The following is a 23,033-nucleotide window of genomic DNA, read 5'->3' on the forward strand; positions in this document are numbered from 1 at the left end:
TGTGTGTGTGTGTGTGTGTGTGTGTGTGTGTGTGTGTGTGTGTGTGTGTGTTTAGTGTCTCCAGAGGCCATAGAGATGAATCATCAGTTGTTCAGGGAACTGAACCTGGGTCTTGTGAGAGTAGCAATACTTGTAGCTACCCAGCCACCTCTCTAGGCCTGAGAATATATTTGAAGTATCTGGTCTGAAGCCTGATACAACTGCTGTTCATGGTGGCTTTAACATTTTTTTCTTTAAGATTTATTTCATTTTCTACGTGTGAGTGTTTTGACAGCATGGGCGTACCACATGTAGGTACACATGTGTATACCACATGTACGCCTGGTGCATAGAGAGGTCAGAAGAGGATATCAGCTCCCCTAAAACTGGAGATACAGATGGTTATGCGTTACCGTGTGGGTCTTGGGAACTGACCCAGGTTCCCTCCAGTGGCAAGTGTTCTTAACTAGTGAGCCATCTGTCCAGGTCCATGGAAGCTATCTTAAACATTTATTGATAATTTTCAGTGTTTTGTTTATTGGGTGATGCGTATTTAGTACTCATGGTGGCAGGTGAGAAATGGTGTAATAAGACCAGCTGAAGTTCACATCATCAGCACTGAGTTGCTGGAGTAGAAATCGATGTTTGCCAGAAATGTTTAACTTGCATCTATCTAATCATGAGGAAATAATTAAACAAATACAGTGTGGAATGCACTATACACAGTAGTTGGCTTGTGATCTTCAAAACATTGTGAATGAATCATGGAACAGAATAAAAGGTAAATGTTAAAGGAGGTTAAAGAGATAGGACAACTTAAAGCAGCTTTTAACCTTTGATTGAAGCCCTAAAAACCAAAGAAAGCAAATGTTATAAGGACTGGGGAAACTGGAATAGGAGCTGCACATTAATTAGCCATTAAGATCCTTAGGGAAGCCTGTCATGTCGGTGCAGCTCTCAGAAGGCAGAGGCAGGCAGATCTCGTAGTTCAAGGCCAGCCTGAGAGAGTTCTAGACACCCAGGGCTAAACAGAGAAACCCTGTCTGGTAAAACAAAACAAAACAAAACACACAAACAAACAAACAAAAATCGTATTGGATGTCATGCATCTATTGTTTAGTCCATTGTGTTGATATTAGTGTGTCCTTAGGTGCTGTTGTTAAATGTTGTTTTCAAGAGCCTCACAGCAAAACCAGAAGGGATGTTTGTGAGGCACTTTTCTAATTAATGCTAGAGGGCCCAGCCCACTGTGGTGGCATCACCTCTAGGCAAGTGGTCCTGGGAGATATAAGAAAGATAGCTGAACCTGAGCCTGCAAGCTGGCTAGCAAGCTGCATTCCTCCATGGTTTCTGCGTCACTTCCCTGCTTTGGCTTTGCTCTCCTTAACTGGTTTTGGTCAGTGTTTTTATCACGGCAACAGGAACCTAACTGGGACCTCTGTGTAAAATAGCTCTGACAAATTTGCATGCATGTAAGCACATAAATATATCCTCCCTGTAAGGGGCTGGCCCCTCTGACTAAGCTTACCATGTCGATCTTTTCTGTGATTCCAATAGCGTTTTCAGGCTGGATTTTCTAGTTCTCATAGAGTCTTCTCTGTTTGGTCTACCAGACATCATGTGCATTGTGTGCATACAAGGCCCTGGACTTGGTGTTCTGATGGTGAAACAAAGATGGAGCTTTCCTTCCACCCTGCTTTATTCTTCGAGATTCAGATCTTTTAGTAGGGTCTTCAAAAAGAGACACACTATGAAGGTGTATTTTATGTGCGATCTCTTTCGCTCAGTCCTTTGCAGATTATGTAACATTAATTGATTGATAGTGCGATGTGTACATCAGAGGACAACTTCTGGAAGTCAAATTCTCTTCTACCATGTGGGTCCTGGGGATCAGACTCACTCAGTAGCAAGTACTCTCTCCTGCTGAGCCATCTCACTGGTCCATCTGCCGCAGATTTTAGCTCTTTTTTTTTAATATGTAAATAAGGGAACAAGTCTCTGTGAGGTTAAGTAATTTTTCTTCCCCCAGAGCAAAAGTACATCAGATGCTCCCTATCTGTCTTGCTTTCAAGCTTCGTGAAGGCAGGGCTGTAAGGCTGGTGACTGTGTTCACATTACTGTCAGTCACGGAAGGGTTAGCTGGCCAAGTGTGGTGGCGAATGCCTCTGATCCCACCACCAGGGAGGCAGAGGCAGGTGGATTACTGTGAGTTTGAGGCCAGCCTGTTCTACAAATCAAGTCCAAGATAGCCCAGGCTACACAGAGAAACCCTGCCTCGAAAAAAACCAAGAAAAGAAAGGAAGGGAGTTAGCTGAAGCACACTCTGATAATATTAGCTGGGTGCCAGAAGGTTTTCAGGTTTTATTTTGATCGTTCCCAAGCTATTTTGAAAAATTTACAACTTTTTATATTCCTTTTATCAGAATTCATTTGCTTATTCTATGTATACACTCACATCTTTTTTTGTTTGTTTTGTTTTTGCCTTTTTGTTTTTTTGAGACAAGGTCTCGCTCTGTAGACCAGGCTGGCCTTGAACTCACAGATATGCCTGCCACTACCTCAGGAGTACACCCATACCTTAAGGCTGGGCATGGTGGTGCACACCTTTAATCTCAGCATTTGGGAGGGAAAGGTAGGTCTGTCTGAGTTCAGGACATCTAGAGCAACACTGAGAGACCTTGTCTCAAGAACACCCAAATAACAATACCATCACCCGAAAACCATAACCAGCTGGGTAGAGATGGAGGCAGCAGCAGCACATGCCTTTAATCCTAGCACTCAGGGAGGCAGAGGCAGGTGGATCTCTGAGATGGAGGCCAAGCTGGTCTAAAGAAATTTCTTCCATATTGCTTTATGATGTAGCTGTAGCAATGCTTTCCCAAATCCCTCAGCCATTCTAGTGACTCTTACTAACTTTTTACATGTGTGTGTGTGTGTGTGTGTGTGTGGTATATATGTGTTTGCATGTGTGTATACAATGTCTGATCTCTTTCTTAATCCCCCCCCCCCACCTCTTAGTTTTTTGAGACTCTGTTTTAATAAACTTGAAGCTTATCTAAGCTGTCTGGCCAATGACTTCCAAGGATCTTCTTGTTCTTCCTCATTAGTGCTAAGATTCCTTCATGTGTCTCTGAACTCAGTTTCATTTTATTCATTCATCCGCTTGTTTGTTTATTTAGTGTTTTTGAGACAGGGTTTCTTTATGTAGCCCTGGCTGTCTTGGAATTTCCTCTGTAGAACAGGCTAGCCTGACTCTACCTACCAAGTGCTAGAACTAAAGGCATGAACCACCATGCCTGGCTAAGTTCAGCTTTTAAAAACATGGATGCTGGGCCTGGAGAGATGGCTCAGCGGCTAAGAGCACTGTCTGTACTTCCAGAGGTCCTGAGTTCAATTCCCAGCAACTACATGGTGGCTCCCAGCAACTACATGGTGGCTCGCAGTCATCTATACTAGGATCTGTTTCCCTCTTCTGGCATACAAGTGTACATGCAAATAGAGCAATCATAATTAAGTAAAGTAATAAAAAACAAACAAGCATTTGTACTGAGGATTCAAACTCATGCCCTCATGCTTCCATAGCAAGCACATTACCCACTGAGCCATTTCCCCTAATAGCCTTAAAAAAAAGTTTCATCCAAAATCTAGTCAGGTATAATTCTTAAAAGATAATTGTGTCCTTTAGTTGTTTGCTTTTAGCACAGCATAATTATCTATCTTTAGTTTGTTGTTCTGTAGGCTGGAATTGGAATTTTCTGATCATGTTCTCATTATTAAGCTTGGGTTAAGGATTTGTGGTCAGAATTTTCCATTGGTGATACTGCACCCTCTCCCCTCCACCCTCTTTTTGCATGTTAGGGATTTGTAGGGTCAGTTTGTCAGATCACTGGTGATTTGAGGCTTGAGCCTGTGGTTCAGGTGGAGAGTCAAGTCTTCCCGTCATATTTAAGTGACGTGTATGGGGGCATATCTTGAGGTTATGTGGCTGTGCTGTTTCTCAACAACTTTCATCTAATGTTTTGTAAATTCCCTCATCTTCTGTTTGTCATATGATCAGTTAGCTTCCAGCCCTTCCTTGTCACTTCAGAAACCCACTAATTATACTCCTATTGTTTGTCTTCCAGTGTATTATATTATAATCCATTATCAGACTTGTTCTCATTTTCCCAGCCTTATGCTTTCTGATACTCAGTTTATCTCAGATATAGCATACAAGAGCCTACCTTATTTGTTCTTAAAAGCTGTGAGTCCATAGGCAGGATGCTTATGAAAGGAAGGACACTAAGTCTTAGAAGCCACAAGTAACTCACAGCGTGATCCGAATCACATAGCTAACGGGAGAGACTAGCTGCAAATACTAGTTGAACTCAAAAATGGATCCTGCTACTCCACCCATTGTCCTGGCTGTCTAGGAACACAGTGTCATCTGTCGAAACCAAGGACAGAGTGCAATCATTGCAGCATCTTGCTGATGGGAAATGATTGGAAGTGTGCAACAGCAGGGGACTGGACATGTTTACACTAGGGAAAAGCTTTAAAGCTACAAACAAGAGTTAAGGTGTTCTCCAAGGACATATATTAAGTGACAGAAGAGAGTGTGAAACATATTTTGTGAGGGATAAGGATATTTTGAATCTTCACAAAGAAACCTTGGAAGGCTATGGTTACTGGTAGAAAGGAGGTAATGGACAATGTTTGAGTTGTGGTTTAATCTATAGGTATACATGTGTACTGAGGTTTTCTAATATACGTATATCATGTTTATTTGTGGCAGGGTCTCACTCTGTAGCCCAAGTGGCCTCAGACTTAAAGAAATTCTTCTGTCTAGTATTCTGAATCCTGGGATTCTACAGGCTGGGGCTACCATAACAAGTGTATAGTATTGATTTTAAAAGTAGCTCTGTTGATGTGCAGTTAACATATATCACGTAAATTGCTTATTTAAAATATACAATTTATTGTTTTAATGTTATGTTGATCAACTTATATAATCAACTTTAAGATTTTTTCATCACTACAAAAACTTTACCACAGTCAGATTTAGCACTTTTAAATTGTATACCCCCCCCCCCCCCCAGCCCCCAAAAACCTCATGCCCCTTAGTAGTTATTTGCCTTTTTTACACCCCTTCCTGTCCAGATCAAGGTAACCCATATTATACTTTTGATCTCTAAAAATTTGTCTATTTCAGTCATTTAATATGCATAGAATTATACCATGTGTGATAGCTTCTTTCATTAACGTAATAGTTTCAAAGTTCATTCATCATGTGCTTTGTATCAACTTCTTATTATAAAATAATATTCCACTGTATGGCCATCCTACATTTTATGGATCCATTTATTATATTATGGATATTTGAGTTGCTTCTACTTTTTGACCATTTTGAATAATGCTCCTGTTCACATTTATTTGAGTGAATATATGTATTATTATTATTATTATTTTGGTTTTTTGAGACAAGAGTTCCTCTGTGTAGCCTTGGCTGTCCTGGACTCATTTTGTAGACCAGGCTAGCCTTGAACTTGCAGAGATATGCTTGCCTCTGCCTCCCTGAGTGCTGGATTACAGGCATGAGCCACCTTGACCAGCTTGTTTTGATAATTTTTGAATGTTCAGTTGGTAATACTATGTTTGACCTTTTGAGACACTGCCAGGTTGTTTTTCAGACAGCGGTAGCCATTTGCATTCTCACCAGCAGTGTGTTAATGTGTTAGAGTTCAAGTATGGGAGACAGAGAGATGGCTTGGTGGTTAAGAACAGCGGCTGTTCTTCCAGTGGGCCCTGAGTTTGATTCCCAGCGCCCACAGGGGGCAACTCACAACCGTCTGTAATTCCCATTCTAGAAAATTTGACTCCATTTTCTGAACTCTTTGGTCACAAGTCAAGCATGTGGCACACATATGTAAATATACACAAAACACTAATACACTATATATAATATAGTGTATAAATAAAATATAAAATAAATAACATTTATTTATTTTATAAATATTTTATAATAATATTTATTTATTTTATCAATATTTATTTATTTAATATAAAATAAATAAATTATTCATAAAACGAGTTCTGTTTTTCCACCTCCTTGCCAATATCTGTTACAAAAAAATCATTGTATCTATTCTAGTGAGTATGCAGCACATTGATTTTTGAACTTTGAACTGTGTCAGTGTATTAATAATGTAATATTTATTTCAAAACTAAAATTGAAAAGCTAGGAAGAGATATTAGAAAGATAGTTCAGTAATTAAGGGCACTGGCTGCTCTTCCAGAGGACCTGGGTTCAATTCCCCGTATTTACATAGTGACTTACTTGCATACAGGATCCGAAGCCCTCTTCTGTGGGTACTAGGCTTGCGTGGAGTGCACACACTTTCATGTAGGCAGGACACCCACACTCATTAAAAACATTTTTAAAAAGAAAATCTTTAAAAAAATTAGAAGAAATAGGAGCTCAGGAAGAAAAGCTTTAGCCAACTAGTTGAAGGGTCAGTGTGTGAGAGACACTTTCCAGGCAGAGACAGTCCCCAGGTTTCTTCTTCCAGCTGGGTGGGAAAATGCACACAGTTTCCTGTTAGGCTTTTTAGTGTTCTTTGGCTTTTCTCTCTCCAGCACACACCACGTTCATTGCCCAGAGTGTAGACACTTCCTTCCTGTCTGAAAGGCTGCCCTCACATGCCTTACACTTTCATAGCCTTAGAGACAGAGTGACTGTGATCCCAGTAGATCTTATGACTAGGGTTCTGTGGGTCATGAGGTCCTTTTGTGAGCTTCCTCTGCGCAGGGAGAGGGTTAGACGAGGCAGCTTTAGCCATGGTGGCTGGTGTGGGAAACAGAGGGGGCTTTAGGAGAAACCTCAATATGGAGCTTTCTTATGACTTTGATTTATGTTTTCGTATCTTTAGGCTTTACGACATAGGACAAGTCCCATTTTCTCCAAAGTTCTCACTATCTATGGCACCATTTCTTCACAGATAGGTACTCATTAGTAGTAAAGGGGGAAATACATTTTACTGTAGAGAAACATGGCAGATACCACTTTTACTAAGTGACCAAAGTTAAGTTAATATCAGCAAATAGATTTCTTTTTGCTTTTAATTACTTATTTTTATTTTATGTGCATTGGTGTTTTGCCTGAAGGTATGTGTGTATGAAGGTATCAGATTGCAGAGTTACAGGCAGGGGCGTGGGTGATGGGAATTTAACCTGGGTCCTCTAGAAATAGCAGTCAGTGCTCTTAACCCCTGAGCCATCTCTCCAGCCTGCGGCAAATAGATTTCTGAGAAAAACATACTACCAGTTTGTGGAGTCCTTTGCCCAAATATGCAACTTGAATGTATGCACAAAGGCCTAGGGAGATTGCTCAGTGGGTAAGAGGCCTTGCTGTACAGTCCTGGGGACCTGAATTTGGACTTTCAGCACCCACTTAAAATTTGGGTATGGTCATGGGTACCTATTATCGCAAACAGAGACAGGTAGATGTTTTGGCTGTGCTGGCCGGGGCTGAAACGGGCTTCAGGTCTTGTGAAAGACCTGTCTCACAAAATAAGGTGGAGTGTGAAAGACTGGGATGTGTCTAAGTTAAAGGAGACAGAGGACAAATAATAACTAAAATGCAACACTTGGTCCTCCCATTAGTTCTTGAGTCAAAAAAATTTTCTTCTTTGTCCATTGATATAATTCATATTGCCATAATGAATGCTATTTGTACAGTAGGTAAAAATCAATTGAGGGTTGAAACTGGATTAGATTTAGGGTCAATATTAATTTCCTGATTTTGATAATTATATTGTGGAAATATGAGGGAATATTTCTGGCTTTTAAGGAAATTGTACTGCCAGCCTGCCATCCATCCCTGGGACCTGTGTGGTAGGAGTGAGACCACTCACACAGATTGTCTTTTAATCTCTAAATGTTCACTATGGCATATGTCTATCTTCACACACACACACACACACACACACACACACACACACACACACCACAAACAAATAAATACATGAAATGAATTTAAAACAGACTTAGTTCATGCACCAGAAAAGAAACTCAGACCCTCAAATAATCCTTATTAAAAGTACTTATGAGAAGGATGGAGAGAGGGCTCAGTGGTTAAGAGCACTGGCTACTCTTCCAGAGGATCTGGGTTTGGTCCTCAGCACACACATGGTAACTCACAGACATCTGTCATGCCAGTTTAGGGTATCTCATGCCCATTTGTGGTCTCTGTAGGCACCACACATGTGCAGGCAAAGCACCCATACATGTAAAATAAAAGTTAAAATAATAAAATATGAAAATATGAGATTTTGGACAGACTAGATGCTAAGACAAACTTTAGTGTAGTACTTAAGTGCTTCTTTTTGAGGTGGCAAAGTCTCACCTCCAGTAGCTATAGGTTGGGTTTTTTGTTTTGTTTTGTTTTGTTTTGTTTTGAGACAGGATCTCATGATGTATGATATAGCCTTCCTTGGCTCATCTGGAACTTTGTATATAGACCAGGCTCATAGAGAGCCACCTGCCTCTGCCTCCACAGTGTGCAGATGGAGCTATAATTGTATAACTCAGGATTACAAAATCAATGACGTCAGTCTGGATCCAGTGCTATTTCTGTAGGACTTAATTCTGTTTTGAATGTTACCTACAAAAACTTTGTCTACTTTTTGCTTTAATAGTTATGGCTAAGAGATGATTTTGTGTGTAATAAGCCATGTTTATTATAACTTTATAATGTTGAATACATTTAAAAATTTTGTGATATTCCAAACACTGCACTGACTGCGTAAATCATGTCATTTAATTATGACAAAAATCTTAAAAAGCTCTATGTCTGAGAGGTTCGGTCAAATGCCTGAAATCATTTGACAGACTTGATTTCTGGTACAAGATCTGCTTCTTACTAGTCAAATGATCGAGTATACAAATTGTTAAGATGATACATTTTAGATTGGGTGTACCTTCCTATGATTAAAAAAAAAAAAGTCAGAAAATACACCTTGTCTTAGTAAATTTGACCTGATATAACACACTGATCAAGGATGGAAAATTTACAAACAATGAAAATCTCTTTCTTTAATGAGTTCCTTTAAAAAATGTTATTGCTGTGTAGTGGTGGTGCATGTTTTTAATCCCAACACTTGAGAAGCGGAGACAGGCAGATCTCTGAGCTTAAAGCCAGCATGGTCTACAGGTCAAATCCTAGGACAGCCAGGGCTACACAGAGAAACTCTTTTTAAAAATGTTATTGTTATACTATTTTTGTTATTTGAGTTTTGAGACATGGTCTTGCTGTATAGCTCAGGCTAGCCCAAGTTGGTCATGAACTTATGGTTTCTTCTGTCTCGGCCTCCAAGTGCTGGGATTACAAATGTGTGTCACAACACCTGACAATAAAAGCTTATTTATAAGGGTGCTACATGCTGGGAGGGCAAGGTAAGGAAGGGGCTGGCAGACATCTGCTGGTGGCTTCTTCCTGCCCCCGGGATGATACATATTTCTGTTGTATGCCAAGAGGGTGAACTTGCCCTTCATGTGCTTTAAAAATATTTATTCATTATTATTTTTAAAAATTATGTGTGTGTGTGTGTGTGTGTGTGTGTGTGTGTGTGTGTATTCCTGTTGGGTATGTGTGTGTGAGTTTGGTTGTCCAAAGATGCCAGAAGACAGTGTCTGATCCCCGAGAGCTGGAGTTACATATGATTGTGAGCTGCCTGCATGGGTGCTGGAGCCTGAACTCAGGTCCTATGCACGAGCAATTAAATGCCCTTAATTACTGAGCCATCTCTCCAGCCCCTTTAAGTGTGTTTCTAGGTCACTAGTGCATTTATGAGAGCATAGGCCTCATGGCTGAACCAGTCATTAATACTCAATGCTCTGTGCTTAAACTTCAGTTTCAATGTGAATTTTGAAGGGGACACTGATGTTTAGAATGTTGGACTCAACACTTTGGGTCTGAGTGAAGCTGAGGGGGAAAAAAAAAAGAATGTTGGACTCTTCCCTGTGTAGTGAAAAAATGATCGCTGGGTCGAGGAAGGACTGATGAGGTCACACGGATGAGAGATGCCTTCCCTCTCCTATGCATTACTCACCTGTTTCTGTGCTATAACATCACAACTAAGGCAACTATAGAAGGAAGAGTTTGCTTTGGCTTAGGCTACCAGGAGGTTAGAGTCCCAGAGGCAGGGATGGCAGGTGGCAGGTGTGGCAGCGGGAACAAGAAGCTGAGAGTACACATCCTTTCCTGTAAGCATGAAGCAGAGAGCGAACTGCAAGTGGAGTGGGGCCTTAAATTCCCATAGCCCAGCCCCAGGGATGCACTTCCGATAGCAAGGCTCCTCCCCCTAAGCCTCTCCCAACAGTACCTCCAACTGGGGACCAGGTATCCAAATATTTGAGCCTCATTCAAACCATTGTACCCTATGACAGGGTAAACCCGGATAGAGGATGGGTAGTTTTTGTGTTACATGAGGACAGTTTGGAGGGCAACTCAACTGAAGGGAACAGCGAGTAGGATCGTCAGAGGTGAAGTTGAAGAGCAGCTTTAGAATCTAACTCTATCAAGGAAGCATCTCCAATTATAGGACTGTATGATTATTGGTCACCTTGCTACATTCCAGGTTGGCAGAGACTTAAAAGCAAAGTCCAAACCAGGTTTGTGAAGCTGTGTTACGCTGGACAGGGACTGACTCATGACTCATTCAGTAAACATTTGTTTAACACACAGTGCTGGTGCTTTGCTAGACACTTTATGTTTGTTGGCAGACTTAATAACCCCAACAACTCTGGAGTTATTAATAGCCCAGTTAACAGATACAGAAATTATGACTCAGATGAGATAGCTTGCTAGAAGTCACATGACTGGCAGGTGGCAGAAACAAGATGATACCTGGAGCCCAGGCATCCGGTAAACCACACTGTCTCTCTCTGGCTGAAGTGTGAGTTGATGGCTGTCTGTGAACTCAATCCCAAGGACAGGTGATGGCCACCACTTGTCATCTTCTTGCTAATTTTGAGGGTGCCTTGGATGAGTTATCAGGCATCTTTGAGACTCATCAATGAACAGATGATCTGCACTAGAATGTATTGTTTCTAATTTCTCTTGGTTTTACTGATCGCTTTCCACCATATGGTAGAGGGTACTATGGTTTGAATGTTTGTGTCCCATCACCACTAATTCATTAGCCAAACACTAAAGTCTGCTATACTGCCAGCTGTTATAGACACTAGCATTTGAGACTTGTCAGGACCTTGCCAATTTGAGGCTGGCAAAAGAGATGGGTCATACAATTTGGCCATAGTGCCTGGTGTATATGCAGGACCTGGAAATACAGAGGAGAGCCACCAGATCCTTTTTTTGGATATAATGTTTTGAAGATATGACCCCCAGAGACCAGGAAGATGACATGGGAGTCTACAGAACCTCACCCTTCTTGTCATTCTCATGGTCAGAAGAGTAGTACTTATTTAATAGGCTTTGATAAGCTCTGAACTTTCTTTTATTTCATGTTCAGTGTAGTTGAATTTGACAGCTAAATGTTAGTATTGGGGGTGCAGAGATGGCGCAGTTGGTAAGAAAACTCATGGAGACAGGCAGACCCCAGCAGCTTTAGGCTCAGTGAGAGACCCTGTCTCAGAAAGTAAGGAGGGACGTGATAGAAGAAGATAGCTGTCCTCTTTTTCTGTACATGCATGTGTATGGAGGATAGACCTGAACACACAAGTGCACATATACCACATGCCACACAGACACAGACACACAGACACACACTCACACACATGCACACACACCAGTGTAGGTATCTACAAAGTGTTTCTCTTGTATTGAAGAAGGATTATAAAATTGGAGCAGATTGGTAAGAGGCCCAAGAGCCTGTAGTTGTTTGAGATGTTCACAACTACAGTCACAGATGGTTGTGTTTCATACATGTTAATGAGATGGCCAAGATACTGGATAAAATGCAGGATCATCTCATACTGAGGTACTAAGAATGACTGAATATTGGAATTCTGATACCAAAGGAGTAAAATGGAGGCCGGAGGGATAGCTAGTATCTAACATTTATTAAGCAGCTACTAAGCCAGGAACTGTGTTATAGTATTAAAAAAAAAAAAAGATTTACTTACTTATTTTTAAAAAAATATTTACTTATTTTTATTTCATGTGTATGAGTGCTTTGCCTGAATGTATGCAAGTACACCACATGTGTGTCTGGTGCCCAGGGAGGCCAAAAGAGGATGCTAGGTCCCCTAGCACTGGAGTTTCAGACAGTTGTAAGCTCCCATGTGGATGCTGGAATGAACCTCTGATTGATCAGCAAGTGCTCTTAATCTCTGTGCCATCTTTTCAGCCTTGCTTGTTTTGTGTGTGTGTGTGTTTGTGTTTGTGTAAGTTCATATACATAAGTTTGTACTGGAGCCAGTAGAGGCCAGAAGAAAGTGTTGGGACTGGAGTTACAAATAGTTGTGAGCTGCCTGATGTGGGTGCTGGGAACCGAACCTGGTCCTTTGCAAGAGCATCGAGTGCTCTTAACCGCTGAACCATCTCTCCAGCCCCCATGCTAGACTCTTTCTTTATATCCACAATTTCATCTTATAACCCCCAGTCCTGTAAGGTAGCAGTGTTCCTCTCTCTTTAGAGGCATAGAAACTGAGGTTCACAGAGGTTATGGCCTGATTAAGGCCACAGCTAACAGAAATCTGAGCAATATTTCATGGACAAGTTTGTCAAAGTCTTTGCTCTTCTACTCTGTGCTTCTTCAGTGACCTCAACTTTGTGTTTCTCAAGGAAGTGAGCCAAAACATAGGAGAGCAATGGGGGTCATATCATACTCACTGAAGGGAAGGGTTTGTTCCTCCGGTTTTCTCCCATGGGTAAATTGCTCTTACTAAATTATTAATATCTTTTTTTTTTTTCTTTTTGTCTTTCGCAGTTAGCATTTGCCAATTAGTGCCTTCGAATTGGCTCATAAAAATCATTTGAGAGAATGCTTACTGAGGCCAGGTAGGTTGTAATGATCCCGACTCTTTCTCTAACTAAGGCTAATTTCCGTGTATTCTCCAGATTTTATCTTTTAGTACCTAAGAGGCCTTGTCTCCTTGTCTTCAGAGACCTTGAACAAGATTCTGGCTGGACGGGTTGGAGGTCTCAGCACTTTCCGTTCTTCAATTCTTTTTCCTTTTCAAGATCCTTGGTATGCCTGCTATCTAGTCGGGGAATGTCTTCCCAGCTGGCTTTAGAGGCAGGCCACACATCTCTCTGAGGTCTTTTAAACCTTCTAGAAAGTCCTGCCCTATGGCTTTATGAAACACTGAAGACCAACTGCCAGCATGCTGATGAATTGTGAGTGTCGGGCAGACTCGCCTTCAGGTTTTCCTGCCTCTTTTCTGTAGTGTGGCCTGCAGTGAAATAGAGAGAGGATCAGAGTTCAGGAGGTTGGAGCCAAGACTTGGCTCAAGTCACAAATTCTAGGGCTGTAGGCATCAACCTGTATGTGCCTGTTTTCCTAGCTGTAAATGAGGGCTGATGACAACCCTAGCTTTATTCGATTGTTCTGAAAGTCAAAAAACCTCACCGTCTCCTGTCAAAGGGCTTAATAACAAGCATGTGGAATGTATTATAGTGTGCTACCATGCTTGCAGTTACAGACCAAATTTGGCTCCTTGAGAGACCATTTTGGAGCCTGTGTAGCATACTTACTTTATCACTGCTGGCCCAAGTCCTGATGGCTTTATCACTGGCCAACGTGGCTTTTTTTGGCATCACTCTCCTGTTTATTTGTGACCTTCTCATTTATTGTCTTATGAATGCTGCCAAACTTTGGTGACTCTTGAATACTCATCCTTGCAAACACTGCGTGGGCTCCTATACTCATACCCGGAACTGTTTACCCCAGCCTCATGAGTCAAATTCTTGGAGTTTCATTTGGATCCCTTTCCTAGTAGGTTCTAAATCAGCAGCTGTGGCTACTTATGATTAGTGAGCCTTACAGTGCTTGCTCCATTCTGGATGATAGCTCCTGAGGGCACCAAAGTTGGGAAATGCCAAGGCAGGGCTATTACAACTTGATGTATGTTTCTAAAGGGAAGAGGAAGCGGAAAAGGGAAGCTTACAATGGAGAGCTTAAAGCTAGGACCCCCTGGAAATAGGAAAGGGTCTTTGTGTGTTGTCTTCTGTTTGTTGGAATTATCACCTTGTTCTGAGGAAATGCTTAGGTGTTTCCTAGACATTTGGGGATTGTCGTATATTTATATCTCCTTGGCATTTCAAATGATTGCTATTTATTCTTCCTGGCTGTTAGAACTCCTGAAGCTGTAAGTGAAAGAAACCTAACTCTCACTTGAGCAGAAAGGAACCTTTTTTTTTTTCCCCTCAAGGAAGGACACTGAAACCAGGATGTATGAGTAGTTAGTTGTAGAACAGCCCAAATTTAGGGACTTGTGTTAACCAAGGAAACCTATTGTTCCGATTAGGCTGCCTTCAAAGTTCTGGGAGGCCAGACTCCTGTTTTTTCCTGTGCCTTGTCCAGATTCTGAGTTTTCCCCTCTGAATGGTGTGTTAGGAAGCCCCCCCATGGAAAGTTTTAATGAGCAACATGTGGGAGTTCTCTCTTTCTTGTGTACTCGCTCCACCAACTCTAACCAGTCTGTGGTCTCACTAAACAGTAAAGAATGCTAAGAAATGTGTCTTGTTTGTCTAATAAGGGGGAAAATGGGTTGCTCGGGCACATAAAGTATGCCGGGCTCTCCACACTGTCAAGATTCTGTCCCTTTCCTTTGCTTCTCGAGTGGCAAGAGTCAAGGCCACTGGTTTCCCCTCCTTATCTTTAGACTTGCAGAAAAATTGAGTGCACAGGTTATGTTTCCAGGTCTTTTAGCTCTCGCTGTAATTATGAGAAAAGGACTGACCTGTACTCCAGCTGTGTCCTGGTAAAATATCTCAAAGAGTAATGATTGGTCTGGTTTGGATCGTGTGGCCATCACTTGGCCCACCATTGGCCACCAGAAAGTCAAGGTGATTCAGCATCAACCTACCCAGTGGGAGCTTCACTTTGCTCTTAGAGAAGAGAGAATCATTAGGACAAACAGTCAGGTAAGCCGGCCAGGAACAAGGGCCAGCTCCTTCCATTATTTCTACTCTGGTGAAAACGTCAGTACAGTATTACAGTCATCCTTCCAACCTCCCTTACCAAAGCCACACCAGATAAGTACACTTCACTGAGTCTATGGATACCATGATTTCTAACAAGCACTCCTATTTTATGTATACCTGAGAATGAAAGACAAAATCAGGGCGGAAGGCAGGGTGGCACTAAGTGAAGATGCCATCTGTGTGGAATGTATCCTAATTCCTAAGCTGCTAAAATGTAAGAGAAAAATATATTTTTTTTATTAATTATAGTTTATTCACTTTGTATCCCCCCATAAGCCCCTCCCCCACCCCTTCCTGGTCCCACCCTCCCGCCCCTTCTTCATGCATGCCCCTTCCCAAGTCCACTGATAGGGGAGGTCCTCCTCTCCTTCTTTCTGATCTTAGTCTATCAGATCTTATCAGGAGTGGCTGCATTGTCATCTTCTGTGGCCTGGTAAGGCTGCTCCTCCCTCAGGGGGAGGTGATCAAAGAGCAGGCCAGTCAGTTCATGTCAGAGACAGTCCCTCTTCCCATTGCTATGTAACCCACTTGGACACTAAACTGCCGTGAGCTACATCTGTGCAGGGGTTCTAGGTTATCTCCATGCACAGTACTTGGTTGGAGTAAGAGTCTCTGGGAAGACCCCTGTGTTCAAATTTTCTGGTTCTGTTGCTCTCCTTGTAGGGTTCCTGTCCTCTCCAGATCTTATGATTTTCCACTTCTTACATAAGATTCCCTGCACTTTGCCCAACAGTTGGCCATAAGTCTCAGTGTCTGCTTCGATAGTCTGCAAGGCAGAGCCTTTCAGAGGCCCTCTGTGGCAGGTTCCTAGGTTGTTTCCTGTTTTCTTCTTCTGATGTCTATCCTTTTTGCCTTTCGGGATGGGGATTGAGTGTTTTAGTCAGGGTTCTCTCTCTTAATTAGTTTCTTTAGATGTACAGGTTTTAGTAGGTTTATCCTCTGTTATATGTCTATATGAGTGAGTATATACTGCGTGTGTCTTTCTGCTTCTGGGACAGCTCACTCAAGGAAAAATATTTTTAAATCTGGTAAAAGATGGCATTTATCCTACAACAAAGCTCTATACTTTTATCCTTGGTACCACTGCTCATTTCATGTTTTCTCCCCATTCATCTATCTATTTACACAACATGTGCGTATCAGATAACTGTTTTAAGGTTAAGCTGCCTCCCCTGCTCTTACTGTTTTTCCTATTTTAAACCTTTTCTTTTTCTATAAATTTTCTGTGTATGGGTGTTTGCTCCTGAATGTTTGTGTGTGCATCACATAGGCACCTGTGGAGGCCAGAGAGGATATTAACTACCCTGGAACTGGAGTTACAGATGGCTGTGAGCCACCATTTGACTCCTGAGATCATGTGTGGGTCCTCTGGAGGAGCAGCCAGTGCTCTTAACTTTCTTTTTTCTTTTCTTTTCTTTTCTTTTCTTTTCTTTTCTTTTCTTTTCTTTTCTTTTCTTTTCTTTTCTTTTCTTTTCTTTTCTTTTCTTTTCTCCTTCCTTCCTTCCTTCCTTCCTTCCTTCCTTCCTTCCTTCCTTCCTTCTTTTCTTTCTTTCTTTCTTTCTTTCTTTCTTTCTTTCTTTCTTTCTTTCTTTCTTTCTTTCTTTCTTTCTTTCTTTCTTTCTTTCTTTCTTATTTTAATTACTGTAACAAAAATTGGGTTGCCGGAGCCAGCCAGCAGAGTCGAACGGTTCTTGAGTCGGGAGTGAGGATTAATATTAATAAAATAAACACACAGCACACAGGAAACTTTTTAAAGGTCCAGACTCGACAGCCACAGCAAAAGGCAGGCTGCAGTGCAAGCAGCAAGTCTCAAGTCTCTGCCTCCTCCTCTGCCTCCAGCCCTCTGACCTTTATATGTCAGGAGTTACTTTTAGCCAGTAAAACATCTCAGAACAATAGGTTAATTTGCACAAAGAGCCTGAGGAAGAGGTGTGACCCTCACAAGCTATCCCACCTGCTGTCACAAACAAAAGGAGATGGACTTGCAAGTTCTTCTCTGCCTTTAGTAAAGGCCTGCTAAAAGCCATCTCTCCGCGGGATTTAAATGTCAAAGCCAAAGCCGGCCGCTGGAGTCACGGCTCCCAACACTTGGTGAGCCAAGTCAATTCTGAAGAAAAAGCTTCTTGGAGGTTGCAGTTTTGGAGAGTAAAAGTCTAAAAGCATGGCACAGGCTCTTGCCAGGGTCCCAAGGATGACAATAGTGAGTGCTGGCAGGAAGGGAGCACGTGGTGAGCGGAAGTCAAAGAGACTCTGGGATTAGGCTCAAGCTTTAATACAGCTTGTTCTCATGAGAATTCACCCCAGGAGGCCCATATGTCTTCTGAGGTGGCAGTTTCAGTGGTCTAAAGCCCTTGCTTGTGGCTCCGCCTCTCTCTCTCTCTCTCTCTCTCTCTTTTTTTTTTTTCAATATCAGTGTCTCACCGTGTAGCTCTGGCTGTCCTGGGACTTGCTATGCTGACCAGACTGGTCTCAAACTCACAGAGATCTGTCTGCCTCTGCATTCCAGGTGCTAGGATTAAAGGCCTACACCACCCCATCTGGCTGTGGCCCACTATAGCCCGGGACTAAGCAGATAATATGTGGACCTTTAGGATGATAGCATCTAACCCACAGCATTCCCTTAACTCCTTTCCCATTTCCACCCTACTATTATGAAGCACCAGCTATATTTCAGGCATTATGTTAGACACTAAGGGCTCAGGAAGGAATAAGATGGGATCCTTATTCCCCAGGGACAGTCATGGGATAGAAAAGTTGCATGTGTGCGGAGACCACTGTGTAAACAATTGAACTGGTGAAAGTCAGTTCCTACAATTCGAATACGGTGTGCCTGGGTGTCCCAAGCAGAGAAAGGACCAGTTTTGAGGGAAGAGTGAGGATGGTTATGCTATGTTTACTGTTAAAATGATTATGCCTTACAGAGGCAAGATTCAGGAGTCTCTTCTGAGTGTCAATATGGAATTCTTTCCATAGATACCTGATAACAATAGCAGGTTGCAGTGTTCTTCAAGGCCTGTGTGACTTCCCTCAAACTTCCTACTGAACTCCATGTTCAAGACGCACATGTGCCTCTTTCTTCATAGAAACATCTTTTACAGAGATAAAGTGAGGAAATAATCAGATTTATCTTACTTTGGAGACAGTTTGCATTTGAAGAAAGAAACATTAAGTAATTCCTTTAACAGTATTCCTTTTGTGGGTCTGGCATGATGGCTCAGTTGGCTAAGTGTCTGTCAAAGAGGCATGAGGCCCCAAGTTCGTATCCTCAGTTCCCATGTGAGAAGCCAGTTCCTTGTGCAGGAAATCTGAGCCCTGGGGAGGCAGAGGCAGGAGGATCCCTGGGTCTTTCTGGCCTGTCACTCTAGCTTAATGTGGTCCAAATTCAGTGAAAGACCCTGTCCTCGTTAGGGTTTCTATTGCTATGATGGAATACCATGACCAAATGTAAGTTGGGAAGGAAAGGGTTGGCTTATGCTTCCACAGCATAGTCCATCATTGAAGGAAGTCGGGGCAGGAACTCAAGCAGGGCAGGAACCTGGAGGCAGGAGCTGATGCAGGGGCCATGGAGGGGTGCTTCTTCCTCTGTGTTTCTTAGCCTGCTTTCTTATAGAACCCAAGACCTCCAGTTCAGGGACAGCATCACTGACAATGGGCTGGGCCCTCCCATATCAATCACTAATTAAGAAAATGCTGTACAGGCTTGTCTTATGGAGGCATTTTCATAATTGAGGTTCCCTTCTCTCAGATGATTTTAGCTTGTGTCAAGTTGACACGGAACTACCCAGCACAGACTCTGTCTCAAAAATAAGATGAAGAAACAATTAAGACACCCAATAGCAATACCTGGCGCACATGTATACAAACACATACAAGCATACATGCATGAACATAAACACACACATGCAAGATTCTTTTTAACTGTATGACTTTTTCCTTCTGGCTCCAATGAATTCTGCAGATCACATGCCCCAGCAGGCAGAAGGGAGGAGCAGCCAAGAAGGGCCACGTGCAGAGCTCATGTGTGCTGTGTCTCAGCCACAGAGAATGCACTTTGGAGAACATATGGGTGAGGCTATTTGGGATGAGATCAGGGATCAAGGATTGCTCTTCACAAAGCCAGAGCTCCAGGGTTTAAACAGTGTGGGATCTTTATCCCTCAAGCAAGGATGTTGATAAGGCTGGACCCATTTTAGAAAAACCACAAAGAAAATAAAAACACTCTGGGAGATAAAGATGTTTGATGGAGGGTCAGAGAGAGAGATTCACAGGGAGGGCCAATGTCGGATGTCTCTCTTCTGGCTAGTTCATGCTTACCTAATGAGTCAGAAACAAAAACTAAATTTCTGTTATTCTCTCTTTTGGCTTATGTAGAGGCTGGACAGGAACACTGAGATAGCCAGGATTTTGTTTTCAGTCTTTTTACATCAGCTTGTCCAGCGCAGGGTACTTGGCAGTGGTGACTGTTAGGGGAGAGATGGAAATGTTAAGGAATGTGAATCTACCTTGCCTTTGGGCCCAGGGCCCCCTGAGGGGGAAGAGCCATCTCTGGTCTTCTGGGAGAGGAAATCCTTGAGGAGTTTTTGTTTTTTTTTTTTTAAACATTTTAAATTTTATGTATGTATGTATGTATACGCACTACAGGAGTGCCTGGTGCTTTCAGAAGCCCGAAGACCTGGATCCCCTCAAACTGGAGTTACAGATGGTTGTAAGCCACCATGTGAGTATTGAGAATCAAACTGGTGGTCCTCTGGAAATAAGCAGCCAGTGCTTTGAGCCACTGAGCAGCCTCTCCAGTCACACAAGAAGCTTCTGGAGAGAAGAGTAGAAATGGAGTGGGGAGGTGTTTCTAGACCAACTTTGTGATTACTTAATAGCAAGTTGACAGCAGTGATAGCTTAATGTACACATAGAAAGAGAAGCTTGACTCGGGGAAAGGGGGGACATCCCTAACCCTCTTCAGAACTTGTAAGTTTATAAATAGAGGAGGAGCAAGAGAAAGAGAGTAAGCTAGTTTTTGAAATCAGCAAACACTTTATGCTGTTTGGTGATTTATCAGTGTGCAGAGGAGGCATATCAAATGAATAATTGCTAGCTGTTTATTCTGGGAAACAACATGTAGTTCGAGATGGGGCAAGGAGCTTTATTTCCTTTTACCTTGTTCACATTTCCATTAGTGTTAATAGGGTCATATATCCTAGGCTTTCCTTGGCTCTCTGCCCTGACATAAATGGTTGAATTCCTTATTTTGGTATTATATATTCTTAACAACAATAGGGGGAAACAGAAACAGAATGTCGTGAGCTTAGTTATTTTATGTGCTTTGTTGTAGATAGAATTTATTCAGTGTGTCCATGAGTGTGAAGATGATCTGTTTAGATGATCTGTGTCCCTGAGAGCTTTGTAATTTGCCCAAAGTGAGTTGTTCCTGGGACGCCTGCATATATTTTTTATTTAATGGAGCAAGGTGAGTCTTGATCCTGGTTGTCTGAGTTCTGGGTCCTTACTGCTGTCTGAAGTCAAGCTCTTTGGGTTTGTTCCTCTCATTTTGGCCTCCCTGGAGGCGTTCATTTATCTTTTGGTACACAGTGACCTAACTTACTGTATTGGAGGGGGATTTAATTCTTGGGATAGTTGCCTCAGAGACCATTTAGCCAATTAAACAAATAGCAGCGTGACTTCTGTTGTGTCTCCAGTGTCGTTCTGATTTGGCAGTGCTTGGTGTGGAAGGTCAGAATCAGATTGGGATGTAAGAAAACCTGGTAGAATTAGAGTGCTAATACGTCAGGGTTTAATCCAGGGCATAGCAGGCTTTTTCTTTTAACGGCCAGAAAAAGCATATACTACATATAAACATAATGGGCATTGGGGATCGCATAGAGTGTCCGGTGTATGTTTATAATCTTTTGAAAATGTAAAATATCATTCCAAGCTAGGTGTAGAGGCTTAGGCTCATGGCCCACAAGCTGTAGTTTGAGCCCTGAGCTAATAGATTCCTCTCATTTTACCAATGAGTGAGAAGAATATCCTGTCCTCGTCCTTCCCCAGTGTCAGAGTTGGTTCTTAACAGAGTGGGATTGGTGACTTATCATAAAGGAGCCGTGCTGAGGTACTTTGCAGATATGTCCAGAGACAATGTGACTCCCAGGCGGTGAAGTATTGTGTGTCTATCCCTTATGCAGGGATGCTGTTTAGGGTTGAGGATGCAGAATCAAGTGCAATAAAGTCTCAGCTGTGGATCAGGGCAGTTGGTGTTGTGTGTGAGCATGAAGACAAAGGGAAAGGGGCACAAAGAGGTAAACAGTGAGTGTAAGAGCACCTGAGGGCATTCCTGCCTGCGTCTACTCATTACCTTCCTCCCACGCTTAGGTTTGAGAAGCCACTCCTCGACTCGAAGGAGTGGGGCAGATGCTTGGCTTCCCACGCAGCTGCTGCTTTCTTTCTTTGAGGACACATCTCATGTATGCATGTGTAATAATGAGGTTAAAGGAACTAAAATGAGCTAGGCACGACTGTAATCCTAGAACTTGGGAGGCAGAGGCAAGTGCATCTCTGTGAGTTTGAGGCTAGCCTGGTCTCGAGAAAAGCGAGTCCAGGCCTGCACAGAGAAACCCTGTCTCAAAAAACAACCAACCAACCAACCAACCAAACAAACAAACAAAAAACAAAACAAAAAGTTCAGATAGCCACTGGAGAAAAATGAATTATTTGACAATTGCAGTTTAGAACCAGTTTTTCTGAGCAGTGACACTGAAACATATAAAACCATGCAAGCCAGATCATGGAAGTTTTCTAATCTTGTAGACACTGATGGAATTTTAGGATCACCAAGCCGTCTCCTGTCATGTGACAGACAGAGAGCATGAAGCCGAGGGATGCTGTGTACCTCATTTTGTAGGACTCCAGGGTCAGAGTCATACATAATTAATACCTGTAGCCAATACAGTTCACTGTAGCTTGCAGAGTAATACACATTATCTATTTAACTTCCAACAGTAGCTCAATGTGATTGGCATGACTTCCATTCCTGTACTGTAGCAGAGGAAGTTAAATCTGGAGAGATCAAATAAAAGTTGCCAAATACTCCACCCGGTTAGTGGAAGAGTCAGGATTCAGGCTCAGGCCCAAGTGCCATTTACTCCACCTTGGCTAAGTGTGCACTTGAGCTCTGCCTCTGCTGCTTCTCTGTTAGTTTGTAGGACCTCATGGGCAGGGACCATGCCTCCTCCATCAGTGTTTTCTCATTCTGGCCTTCACATGTACAGATTACCTAATACCTATAGAAGAGTGGGCCAGAAAGTCTGTATTTCTTTCAATGATTGATACTTCTGGTGACAAGGAAACAGGAACTCGCTGGCTGAGCCAGACCCATGTCCAAGTCTTCTGGTGTCTAGTCTCTTCATGAGGCAGAAAGGCTAGTGTGTAGACATGGGCTGGGAAAGCTGATGACTCTGCCATTGCCTTTACCATTTTCCTGATACTTATTCAAGTATTTATTTTGATAAGATCTCACTCTATATACTTGGCTGGCCTCAAACTTGCAGGTGTTAGGATGATAGGTCTGCACTGCTGTACCCCAGTGCTTCTGAACATTTACAAAAGCTAATGTGCACAATAGAACTCTATTGAGCATCATAGGTTTCTTGAAGGCGTGACAGCCTGGCTGGTGCCTCTGAACCTGAAAAAGTTAGTGTGGGCAGCTAGGAGGTTCTCTCTGTGAGCGGGGGAGGAGTTACCTATTGCCTAGCCATTTTAAAGCTGTCATTTCAAACTGTATTCTGAGGCATCCTGGGGTTTGTGGGCCATAGGACCAAGGAATGCTGCAAGAAAAATCAGACATGGATTTTACCCTATGCCAAATAATGCCTAAAACAAATACACTGACAGATAGGTGCAAGCAGCTTATTAA

At 42.4% G+C, this 23,033-nt stretch overlaps 1 protein-coding gene across 3 annotated transcripts in view; it reads left to right on the plus strand.

The window, feature by feature from the left end:
- Positions 1-23,033, plus strand: part of Rab30 (RAB30, member RAS oncogene family) — an 88,494-nt gene that overhangs the window by 5,350 nt on the left and 60,111 nt on the right. The window contains exon 1 of one of the 3 annotated variants that reach the window (XM_055623127.1): positions 12,909-12,979. The exons of the other annotated variants lie outside the window; for them this stretch is intronic. The gene's annotated coding sequence lies outside the window, so the exon portion shown is untranslated. Of the gene's footprint in view, positions 1-12,908; positions 12,980-23,033 lie in introns of those variants that run through there. 3 annotated transcript variants of the gene reach the window in all.

This window comes from Psammomys obesus, unplaced genomic scaffold, assembly GCF_907164565.1.
Source record: "Psammomys obesus unplaced genomic scaffold, mPsaObe1.curated_primary_1811, whole genome shotgun sequence".
Taxonomy (NCBI): Eukaryota; Metazoa; Chordata; class Mammalia; order Rodentia; family Muridae; genus Psammomys; species Psammomys obesus.